Source organism: Aotus nancymaae, unplaced genomic scaffold (genome assembly GCF_030222135.1).
Source record: "Aotus nancymaae isolate 86718 unplaced genomic scaffold, 86718_ANA_hifiasm-v0.15.2.pri h1tg000014l, whole genome shotgun sequence".
Taxonomy (NCBI): Eukaryota; Metazoa; Chordata; class Mammalia; order Primates; family Aotidae; genus Aotus; species Aotus nancymaae.
The window spans coordinates 68,456,913-68,469,526 of record NW_026988425.1 but is presented as its reverse complement, the minus strand read 5'-3'; the positions used below and the strand labels follow the sequence as shown (position 1 = coordinate 68,469,526).

Sequence of the window (12,614 nt, the reverse complement as noted above, 5' to 3'; positions counted from 1 at the left end):
TAATGCAGGGGAAAACGCTACTGTTATCTAGTAGGTAGAGGCCAAGCTGTCATAAGCCATCTTACAATGCACAGGACAGCCTCCATCAACAAAGAATTATCTGGCCCAAAATGTCAGTAGTGCTGAGGTTGAGAAACCCTACCTTGAGCAAACACCAGACTGCCGCCTTCAAACCACCATGGAGTTCTGGACTTCTTTTACTGAATCCGCAAATCCGCACTCTGTTGCAGAGTACCAATAGACAATGTGTCTGAGGTCTCCCACACAGGTGTGCATGCTTCTGAGATCACGGGCTGTATCCCACCCACCTCAGTTCTTGTAATTAGCATAGCATATCCCTTGCACAAGGGAGATGGCCGATTTGTTAGCCGAAATTGGTTAAAATTTCTATTTCACTTTTTAAAATATTTCAATTATCTCCTAATGTCTATTTTCTTCAATCCTGTTAAGAAGAGAAAGTAGGCATTATCTTTTGGCATATGCCCTTTAAATACTTAAAGACTGTTATTAAATCATTTGTGTGACTTCTTATCTCTAGAGAAATTCTAGCACCTTTTATGATCCCATAGGAAAGAGTGCTCTTTAAGGGCAATAACTGATGCCAAGTTGAATTAAACGTAGTTTTGATGCTAGTTTTCTTACATACTGTGAAGCTGCATTTATTTTATTTAACACAGCTGTAGCTTATGAGCTAATAAGCAAATAAATAGCCAAACTTGACCTCCAGTTGACCCAAAGGCAGCTTTACATGCATCAGAACTAAAAAGAGTCATGATTTATCTAAAATGCCTCCTTTTCCTATTATCTTAATATTTAACAAAGATAAAAGGAATTTACTAATTTTATGGCTAATTGACATAGTAAATGTTTACTGAGCATCTTACAAAGATTTTGGCCAATTTACTGATAAATTTGTACATTCAGAGACTTTGGGCACATTCTAAAAATTCAAATAAGAGCCAGAATTACATCTAACCACAACTCTCAATGTTACTACTTCTGAGACATGACAAATTTGTTAGCCTAAGAAATATGCACACACAGACATATATTAGTTTTTAGAATTAAACTTGAAATTTTCGATGAGATATTCAGCTTGGATGAAAAGAAGGAAAACCTGGTAGTATGATCAGAAAAAACAATATGAATCCTTCTTATCATTAATAGAGGGTTAAGCTGAACTATCTTGAATATTAACCCAAATGGCCTACAGGCTGAGAATGAGAGCAATAGTTGTCTGAGAAGCTGTTACATTGAGAAGCTAGAGATCCCGATTCCCAATGCTGTCAGTCAAAGACACAGTGAAAACTGCTATGAAATAGACTTCTGTGTTGTCACATGTCAACCAGACTGAAAATCAGTGGTTGGTTATCCTGGAAGAGAAGAAGGAATTCAAAGCAGAAAAGTACAATGTGATCAGAGAACCCTGAGAAGGCATTTAATGATGTCATGATTTCCTGAGTGAAGATGTTATAACTCATCACTAGCAGCAATAGGACATGAAGACAAGACACACACACACAAGCAAAAGAAAGCGCTGCGATGGCAAACAGGAGGTACAGTAAAATTAACTTCAAAAACATCACTAGAAGTCTCAAGACCTCAGGTATACATTTTATAGCACTTCAATCTTAGGTAAAGATAGCTCATCATACAATTTTTAAATTTTGTAGTACCCAATTTCAAAATCATCTAGTTAGGAAAAAAAATTCTAAGCCAGCAGATTAGATACAGCATGAACTGTTATTTTCCATCATATTGGGACTTTTTGTAAGTGAAATATGACATTACACCAACTGTCTGACATGATAATCAACATAGTAACTCATAGGGTAATAATAAGGTAATAATATATAATGTGGTAATAAGAAAGTACATAATGCCCCAAAGCTGGGAGCACATAAATTAGTTCTTCATTGCAAAGCATCCCTTTAATCTCGGCTCAGATTCTCCCCATCAGTGGACAATTTAGGCAGAGCTCCAATGCCTCCACATCTTCTAGGGCTAGCAGGTTTTGCTGATGTCAGCCCATAAGAAGAATCACAGGCCTCAGAAAGATGGCTTTCTCGGAGCAGGCAGAACAGTCGAGCCAGCCAAGCTCTGCTCCAGGAAGTCAAAATGTGCTGCCTCGAGAGCCGCTGATTGCCAGGGCAGTGAAGTTTCTCCAGAATTCCCGGGTCCGCCAGAGCCCACTTGCAACCCAAGAGCATTCCTTAAGAAGAAAGGGCTGACAGATAAAGAGACTGATATGGGCTTCCAGCAGTCGGGCACTGCCGCGCATGAGCCTTTATCCTTGGGCCCAGCCACACAGGTAGTTCATGTCCAGCCCTGTCACCTCATATCTCAGCCATACAGCCCCCCAGGCTCCCGATGGCGAGATCATGGAGCCCTGGCCATCATCACAGCAGGCATCGCATTTGGCTTCCATCAACTCTATAAGAAATACCTGCTCCCCCTCAACCTGGGCGGCCGAGAGGACAGGAAGCAGCTGGAGAGGATGGAGGCCGTTCTCTCTGAGCTGAGTGGCAGCGTGGCCCAGACAGTGACTCAGTTCCAGACGACCCTCACCTCCGTCCAGCAGCTGTTGATTCTGCAGCAGCAGAAGATCCAGGAGCTCGCCCAAGAGCTGGCCACTGCCAAGGCCACCACATCCACCAGCTGGATCCTGGAGCCCCAGAATATCATGGAACTCAAGTCTGAAATTAACTCCTTGAAAGCACTTCTTTTAAATCAGAGGCAGTTCCCTTCATCCCAGTCAGCCCCGAAGATCCCCTCCTGGCAGATCCCAGTCAAGCCACCATCTCCCTCCAGCCCTGCAGCCCTGAACCAGCACAGCAGCAGCGACATCTCACCTGTCAGCAGCGAGTTCACGTTGTCCTCGCCTGGGATGGAGGGCCACAGCCCCGCGGGCTCCGCGGCCACCTACCATCTGCTGGGCCCCCAGGAGGAAGGCGAGGAGGGGGCGGACGTCAAGGGCCAGGTGCAGATAGACGTGCAGGGCGAGAAGGGGAAGACACGAGGGGGACGACGAGGAGGGCTGCCTGGGGGTGCAGAGGTCCGACCGTCGGGGACGGGCAGATCAAGGAGCAGGTAGAGAAGCTGCTGCGGCCCGAGGGCGCCAGCAACGAGAGCGAGCGGAACTAGGCCCGCGCCCGCCTCCAGCCAGGAGCATGGCGTCCGGGGTGCCGGTCGTGCCCACCCCGCTCTGGCCCTGGGAGGGCAGCTTGAAGCCCAGGTGGGGGACAGAACTGTCCTCAGTTGTAGTGCAGCCTGGAAACTCACATTTCTGTCCACCCGGCCTCCTCTCGCCGGGCCCCCAGCCCCAGGCACAGCCCCAGGCACAGCGGTCTTCAGCTTTGATCTCAAGTCTGGCTGAAAGCAGAGAAGCCTCGGGGCTCAAGCCCCTACCCAGCCCCCTCTCCAGGACAGACGCCTTGTCCAGGGTGTGTTTGCCGAGGGTCTTGACTACCACGCGAGGCCAGAGCTAGCGTCCCTACTGCCTCCCGACTCCTCCGTGAAGGAGGAGCTGCGGTCCCTCTGGTGTCTGCCATCCCCCTCCTTCCCTGGGCTCAGCCCTGGACCCCTCAGGCGCCTGTCTCCAATCCCAATCCCACCCGTGCCCCATCGTCCTCCCAGACAAATGAAGCCATGCTGCGCTTCTGATGCCCTCGCTTGCCGTGTAATGGTTCAGCTAATCCCATGGCGAGACGGGCGCTCGCTCCCTCGGAGGAGCCAGGCACCTGGGTCTTCCTGAGCTACAGCCAGCTCTGTCCTTCCCGCCAAGAAACACATGTTCATTTGTGTGATCATGTATAGACCTCAGAACGGAACGTAGGACTGTATATAATTGTAATAAAAACCAATTGCCACAAAAAAAAAATCACATAATTCTCCTGATATTAAATAAAGTTGCAGGTATAAGATGGCCTGGATTCATGTCTCACATTTAATTATATTAATCACTGGCTTTTCTCCTCAGGCTTTCTGGGAAGTGGATGTTAACCTTTACAGTTTATTGTTTTTGTTTTGCTTTGTTTTGTTTTGCATTTACTGCCGTTGAATATAATCAAACTTTGTGCACACACATCTGTATGCCAAAGGCAGGCATGATCATTACGTATCAGGTTCAGAGTAATGAATGTTTGGAGAAACAATTAGCTGTAATGTATTTATCAATAAATGAGGATAGCTCTGCCTCAACAATAACGTCTTCTGCGTGCCACAGATAGAGTGTGATGCCTTTATCAATACTCCAGCTTTAGATAAAAAGGCACACAGAGCAGCATCTGTTATTTAGTCCTCGGTCACTCTTTCAGTGTCTTCTGATTTATTCCCTTTGAATCAGTCTTAAATCAGTTTCAATTAATAGGTAAATAAAATATCCTTGAGCTTATGGACAAAGATCAATCACCAGGCCTTTAGCCCCTCTTTTGTAAGAGTTTCTTCAGGAAGCAAGTCAGGAGGCTCCCTCTCCCATACACAGAAGACTCTGGCAGGGGATTCCCACAAGAAACACTGTCTGGCAGTGACCTCAAAGAATAACAGAAGTTAAAGAATAGTATTAGAAAGAAACCACCAGATTCCTACTGGGCATCTCCCGAACTTTGGAGCAGCCATCTTTGAACACCTGTTTCTTTTCTCCCTAAGCTTCCCTTGTTCCTACTCATTACTAATGAAAATCAGAAATTCCCAGTAAAAACTCAGGGTCTTCACAGGACAAGTCTTCAGACTCCCTGGATTTCAGGTGAGTCTCAGAGGCAGAATTATGGTAAAAGCTTGCACATTTTCTCCAGACCACCCATTTCTGTAGGTAGGCCCAGCGCACACACTACCCTCTCTCAACTACTGCCAGAGAGAATAATGGGACTGTCTTCACAGAAGGAACATATTCACTTCAGACACAATGCTAAGATAGAAGAGCTCTCTGTATTACAGCCTGCTCCTTTCCCACCTCCAAATATGTCAGCTTACTACAATGTAGTCTAAAATACAGAGGATTTAGAGATGTTCAAAAGCACCTAGTAATAACATATATTTAGCAATGCCTTATTAAATAATATTCATAGATAATCTACCTCTACACATAAATTTAAAATATGAACATAATGCCTTAAGGGGAAACAGAGAAATAATAAATTATGTTTTAAAATGTGTACATGTTCCAGTGTAACAGCTCTCAAATACAATATGAAGACATGGGATGCTAATATCTAAGTGTAGAATCATCACAAATGCAACAAATGTCAATGTAGACAAATACAGCTGGGCTTATTAGCAACTTAATGTCACAAGTAGGGTTTGTTACCAGTGGTGATGTGATTTGCAGAAATGAGGAACAACTCTCAGTAAGACTTTAAACAAAACAAAATATAGTCTCCTCTTGGTTTACAAGTAGTTTTACTCCTGGAAAATTTACAACATATCAAAAGATACTGTGTTTATATATAAAACAGAATTCAATGTAGGTCCAAGTTATCAGAAACAGATTTTTTATCTAAATAGATATCTGGTGGGACACTGGAAAATGGTGCGATATGCAAGGCAAGGCTTTGTTTATGTGGAACTGTCTTGTGCACTGCAGGTCTTTGGTCAATGGAATGTGGGCTGAGTGGCAGTGTACCAGCTATGAGTCTAGAGTTAAGAGGCAGATATTAGCTTCAGAGAAATACAACCAAAAGGACACTTATGGATATAAATATGAAGAGATATAATAAAGAGACTTGTTGTAAGAAATAGGCTCATGCAATAATAGAGGCTGAGAAGTGCAGACCCGGGGGGCCAATGGTATAATTTAAATCAAAGCCTGAATCCAAAGGTAGATCAATGTCCCAGCTCAAAAACAGGCAGAGAGAACGAATTTTTTCTTACTCAGCCTTTTATTCAATTCAAGCCTTCAACAGATTGGGTGAGGCTAGGAATCTGCTTTGCTCAGTCTGCCAACTCAAAAGGTAATCTCCTCTAGAAATATCCTCACAGACAAACCCAGAAATAATGTTTAACCAAATATCTGGGCATCCCATGGCCCAGTTTAGTTGATGCATAAAACTAACCATCACAAGGCATGACATATTTCTGCTCACTTTTCACATACTTCTGCTACCTCCACACAGAAAATATGAACTGGGTTATCTATTAACCCAGGAGGATAAAAGACCTGATTTCAACATGCAACGTGAAAACAACCCAGCTATGCTCAGTCCAGACCACCTAGCCCTTAGCCAATTTACAGATTTGTGGATGAAAACAAATGACTGTTGCTTTATGTCACTAACTTTTAAAGTGGTTGATTAAGCAGCATGATGTGGCAATAAATGTCTGACATATCACACGAGACTGTTCTGTTTTTTTCAGCATAAAGAATGCAAGTATTGTTAAAAGAAGAATAGGAAAAGCCAATAAGAAATTTATGATATTGGATGTGAAATGGATAGATATTAGGAAAAAGAAGCAATGGGTAAAATCTAGGGAAAAGATAGAAGTTAACTAGTGTAATATAAACATAAATGCTTAATCCAAGCCATATGAGTTGCTGGGTATTAGAAAAACCCTTCAACAAATCACACCAATGTGTATTTCATGAACTCACTCCCTACAATCACTTGGAAAGATAGTATATGCAAAGTTTCCTGTATCCTGACAGATTAATGCAAAAGCAGGCAGAGATGCAATAAGGATTAAGGCCCATAGTTTTCACAAAATAAAGCCTTTGTTATCAAAATTCAAATCAGAAGTCATTTATCCTTTTAGATTTTAAACACAGATAGCATTAAGTAATGAGTAGACCCAAAGAAAACCCATGAGTAATTCATTTTTTTATCAACAGTTGTGCTTTCAAAAGGATTGGTATATTCCACAAACTTGGCTTCTATCACTTAGCTATTTTAAAAATTAACTAAATATAGCATTCTATCTAGTTATTAATGTTCTGATATTTTTAGGGCTTTTATTCAATGACAAAGAAAATAAATTATGAGTTTAAAAAAACCTTTTATATAACCACAGGCAACTGATCTTTCATGTTCTAATGAAATAGAAATTATTCTTAAATAATTCATATATATTTTTAAAGGTCTTTGGACAATGCTATATGACTTTGTAAGAGTACAAAAACTTGACTGACCTTCTAAGAAGTCAAAGCAATGAAGTAAATATAATTAGATATAAGAATTGCAGAGTCTACAAGATAAAAACAAACTAGTGATGATAAATAACTATGCAATAAGTTTGACAGCCCAGATAAAATTGACAAATTTCTTTTTTAAAAGGTTGCACAATAAAACCGACATAAGAAGAAACTGAAACTCTGGATAGCCTTTATTAAAGAAACTAATTTGTTAATTAATCAGAGGCATATTGATGAAATTCTACTACTTCAGTTAGCGATAATGTATCAGTAATGGCTCATCAATTGTAACAAATCTACTACACTAATGCAAGAACCGGGAACTGGCAGGGGAGGAGTAGCTGGGAATCCTGTACTTTATTTTCAATTTTTCTATAAACCACTCAAAAATATAAAGTCTATTAATTTAAAAGCCTCTGAAACTGTATATTTCATTTTAAACAAAAATTAACTCAAAAGGGATTATAGACCAAATTATAAAATGTAAAACTATAAAGTCTCTATAAGAAAGCATTGAAGGAAATCTACATAACCTTGTGTTTGTTGGTGAGAAATTTTAGATACCACACCAACAGCATGATCCATGAAAGGAAAAAAAGACAAAAATTTGACTTTATTAAAATTTAAAAACCGTTTTTATCAAAAGACATTGTCAATAGTATAAAAAGAGAAGCCACATTAGGAGGAAATATTTGCAAACACATATCTTATTAAACACATATCCGGTATCCAGAATATACAAATAACTCTTAAAACTCAACAATAAGAAAACAAGCAATCCAACTGAAAAATGGGAAAGTATATAGACACCTCACCATAGAAGATATACAGAAGGTGTAGTATGCAGAAAAATTGTTCCCCAAAGATTTATTTATTTATTTTGAGACAGAATTTCGCTCTTGTTACCCAGGCTGGAGTGCAATGGCGCAATCTGGGCTCGCCGCAACCTCCGTCTCCTGGGTTCAAGCAATTATCCTGCCTCAGCCTCCCGAGTAGCTGGGACTACAGGCGTGTGCCACCATGCCCAGCTAATTTTTGTATTTTTAGTAGAGACGGAGTTTCACCATGTTGACCAGGATGGTCTCGATCTCTTGACCTCGTGATCCACCCGTCTCGGCCTCCCAAAGTGCTGGGATTATAGGCGTGAGCCACCGCGCCCGGCCGATATATTTATTTCTTGATCCCCATAACCTGTGAATATTACCTTACATAGCAAAACATGCACAAAAATGTTCATAGATAGTTTATTGTTACTAGCTCCAAGTGTAAACAACTCAAATATCTATCAACAGATAAGCAGAGAAACAAATTGTGGTATATTTACATAATGTAATACTATTCATTCAGTATAAAAAAGAATTGACTACTGATACACATAAAAACATGAATCTTTTCAAAAATACGATGTTAAAAGAAAGAGAACAGACACAGGAGTACATACTGTATGGTTCCTTTTATTTAAATTTCAAGTAAACACAAACCTAATCTTTGGTGATAAAAATTAGGACAGTGTCTCTGGGAAAGGAAGAAATGAATGAAAAGGGATACAGGGAACTTTCTAAGGTAATGGAGATACGCTTTTGGCTACATAGATGTATACACTTGTCAAACTGATCCAGCTATATATTTATGATCTATGTTTTCTGTGGATAAAAATTATACCATCATGGATTTAATTGATGAAACAAAATCAGTGCTCAGGAGACTCTCAGTTTCTTATAGTGCTGAAACTCCAAAGATATCTTATTTATTTATTTACTTATTTGTTTATTTACAGGGTCTCACAATGTTGCCTAGGCTGGTCTTGAACTCCTAGGCTCAAGCAATCCTGCTTTGGCCTCGCAGGGACTACAAGTCTGTGTGCTACTGCACCCAGCTCCAAAAACATTTCTTAAATAGACAGTAATGAATAGGGCAATGGGTAATATAATGGGCAACATCCTTAAAATAAATATGGGACGTTTCTTAAAACTGTTCCTTGGAATAGTGATGCCAAAGGGAAAGAAGACATTAGAAGCAAGTCTACAAGAGGAAAAAAATAATTTCATGACAGTCCAGGGTTCGCCAGTGAGTTTTCTTGGTCTGGTAATAAGAACTCAGAATATTTAGTACAGAGAGAGGGATGAATGCGATGTGTTTTATCCAGACCACTGCTGCTCAGAAGCCAGCTGATAGAAGAGAAATTTGAAGAGTCTGGAAGTCAGTTTGTTCCATTCCGACCCACTGGAGTGGGTTCAAGTTTGGAGGGTAAGATGAATAAGGCCTAGGTCTAAAGGACTGTGCAAGAACAGTTTTGTGAAATTCTGGACAAGGTGTGGAGGTCAAATGACAGAATTGCTCATGAGGGGCTTAGAATTAGGTCACAAGCCAAGCTGCTCTGCAGTGCAGACAGCTATGTGTGCAATTAATTAGGGGCTGCTTTCTCTGCCTCTGCCTTGTGGACTGGAAGTTCTGGGAACCCAAACAGCATTCTGGACACAGTCACACCACTTGCATGTCCATTGGCAGTAGCAAGGCTCTGCCAAGCAGCTTCTCAGACCTTGTGCGTGGAACAATGGAATTCAGAGCAGGAGAGGGAGAACTTGATAAGCACATCCAAAGGACTGAAGTCAGGACAGCGGGAAATAGTTATCACTGGAAGGAGCATGCAAGGGGCCTCTGGGGCATTAGAAATATTATTTCTGTTTTTTGATGGGTACTCTATAAAGAGATGTGTTCGGTTTGTGAAAATCAACTCAGCTGTACCTTTATCAAACACGCACTTTTCTTTCTATATAATATGCTTTAACAAAAAGGTTTAAAAATAATTTAAAATACTTCCAGCCCTTATGTGTCCAGTGCCAGGAGTTACAAAGATCTCAGTGGTTTGGCCTCTTCCTCAAGGTATAAGAGTCTAGCAGGAAAATACTCATAAAGCAGCCACCATGACACAATATGAGAAGCACTCCAAGGCTGGAGCTGCAAGGGGCCGAAGAGAGACTGAGAGAGTGCTGTGGAGTCTCAATCCTCCTTTGAGCTGAGGATTGAAGGATAATTAGGAGACTTTTCCATAGATAAACATCTGTATGGTGGGAGTTGGGGAAGAAGAGATGGGAGGAGGGAGAACATTCCCAGCCCTCGGAAAGAGAAGATAAAAAATTGCCAATCTCCCATCCCATCAAACACACAGTCATAGTACAGCGAAAAATGTGCCTAAAAGCAAAATATTCCAAGTATTAATACAGGCTTTTGACAGCTATTGGACAAATAAGATTTACTGAGGATGGGAGTGGAGGAACGGGGGTTGATCCTCAGCTCTAATTACCTAAGTCAGCAATAAGCAGCCCCTGCTCAAAGGCCACTGTATTGAATGTTTATAGCTATGTTCCTTTTTCATTCAAAATGAAAATAGTTTTATTGAGTACCAAAGCAATTTATGTTCTCACAACTTAGATGACCTCACTTACACTATTGCCTGGAATAATATCCATGAGAAAAACTGGTACTGCTTTCTTAGCCACAAGAATACCAATATGTATACATGTTAGAAAAATAGCATTGCAGGTGTATATTGAAATGAATATTTACCACCTCTACTAGTGCCTTAATTACAAAAGTTATATGTGCTTATTGTTGAAAACTCAATTCAGAAATATATAAAGTAAACTTCACAAGGTCCTTTCCATATCCCCAAAAGAAGGAGTTTGGTCTTTATTCTTCCAGACTCTGTAATATACCTGAAATTCTTTTTAGTAGAATCATACTATATATTCTGGTCATAAATTCCTATATTAAGAACATCTTCAAAATATTTCCATTTTACTATGTAGGTTCACCTCATTCATTTCAGCAGCTGTGTAGTATTTCACTATTTGGATTAACCATAATTAATGTGATCAGGCTCTGACAGACATACAGGTTCTTCCATTTTTTCACCACTACAAATAATGATGCAATAAACATACAAAATTCTGATGATTTATCTTAGTATTCTGATTCCTCTGAGCATGTCTAGAAGGGGAGGGGCTAAGAAGTCTCTGGATTTTATCTCGTCTCGGAAGCTGAGCAGGGTCAGACCTGATTAGTACTTAGTTGGGAGACCACCTGGGAATATGAGCTGCTGTAGGCTTAAAAAAAAAAAAAAAAAAAAGTCTCCTAGAAAGCTTATTCTGAGTGAAAGGCAATTTGAGGCTCATTATTTATGGTCCTAGGACAACGGCCTTGCATCAGAGGGGGAGAACTGATTATAAATACAGGGCACTGTATCACTTAGAGTGTCCATACACCAGCCCTCATACATTCACACATTGTCTAAACTCTCCGGGGACATCGAGGGCACAGGGCAGCAACAGCAGATTCCACAACGCTGGAGCCGAGGTGTTCTGGGCAGTGAGAGGCAGTCTGGGCAACACTGTGGTAATGTTGCTGCAGGGACCAGAGCAGGGGACAAAGACTACAGGAGCAATCCCCAAGGACTTAAAGAATAGTGAGGAATCTTTGAAGCAGGCTGGGAATGCCACAATTGGAGTCAGAAGAGAACCAGAGAAGTGATTATAGTTGCTATTGTGAGTCTGTAATTTCTACCTCCACATGGATGTGGCCAACAGGAAACACAGGTTGCAAATTTAATTGGATGCTTCAAAAGTAATAATCTTTACACTTAAATTGTTGTGTGTTCAATGCAGCTAGTGATGTGTTTAATATGCATTGACTGGAGCATGCTGTCATGTGTTGAAAAGAATGGTGTGAGGGCAAACATGACAATGGCTCCATGGATTTATTAGAATATGACTTCTTAGATATGAAGCACAAAAATGAAATAAAATGGGCACGCTTAGAACTACTAAAAAGTGATATTAAAATACGTGTATTTTAAAAGAGGCTAGTCGGAGCTTGAAATGACAAAGTGGGTCACCTTCTCTACCAACTGCCAAAACGCATGGCTGTTCCTTGCTGCAGAAGCTCCCGTGCTGCGTGACTCAGCTGGGTAATTTAAAGCAAAGAATAAAATATCTCAGATATTTCTCTTAGATAAATTTTAGCACCCCAAGTTTACTATTTATCCTGCATAAATCTGCAGATTTTAAAACCAAAATATTTGAAGAGATAGCATCTTAGAAATCAAGATGCTGGTGTTTCTGGTGTTTCTACAGAGGCAGAACTAGAACTTCAAGTTCCAATTGTTCAGCAATTGCAGGAGCAGTGATGGCAGTGAGGATTTACTGCAGTCACTGAAGAATAGGAGAACTAAGGTGTCTCTAAAAGCTCCAGATGCTCATTCAAAGGTCTGGACACACTAGATGGTTATAATCAGGTGAAGACAGGCAGGGTGTATTGGAAAGAATACGGAACTAGGTGTCTGCTTACTTGGTTTAGTTAATTATAAGCCATGCATCTCAGGAAAATTACAAGTTCTCTGAGTAATGAGAGGCTCAGGGTTACCATAAAGACTAAATACAATGCTCTGCATGCATGTGCTGGATACAAATATGCATAACTTAACAAGACCAGC

At 40.7% G+C, this 12,614-nt stretch overlaps 1 protein-coding gene and 1 pseudogene across 2 annotated transcripts in view; one reads left to right on the top strand and one right to left on the bottom strand.

Annotated features, from left to right (window-relative positions):
* Positions 1 to 12,614, bottom strand: part of SV2C (synaptic vesicle glycoprotein 2C) — a 280,950-nt gene that overhangs the window by 261,236 nt on the left and 7,100 nt on the right. The window lies entirely within an intron of this gene.
* LOC105723895 (peroxisomal membrane protein PEX14-like) lies at positions 2,058 to 3,144 on the top strand (annotated as a pseudogene).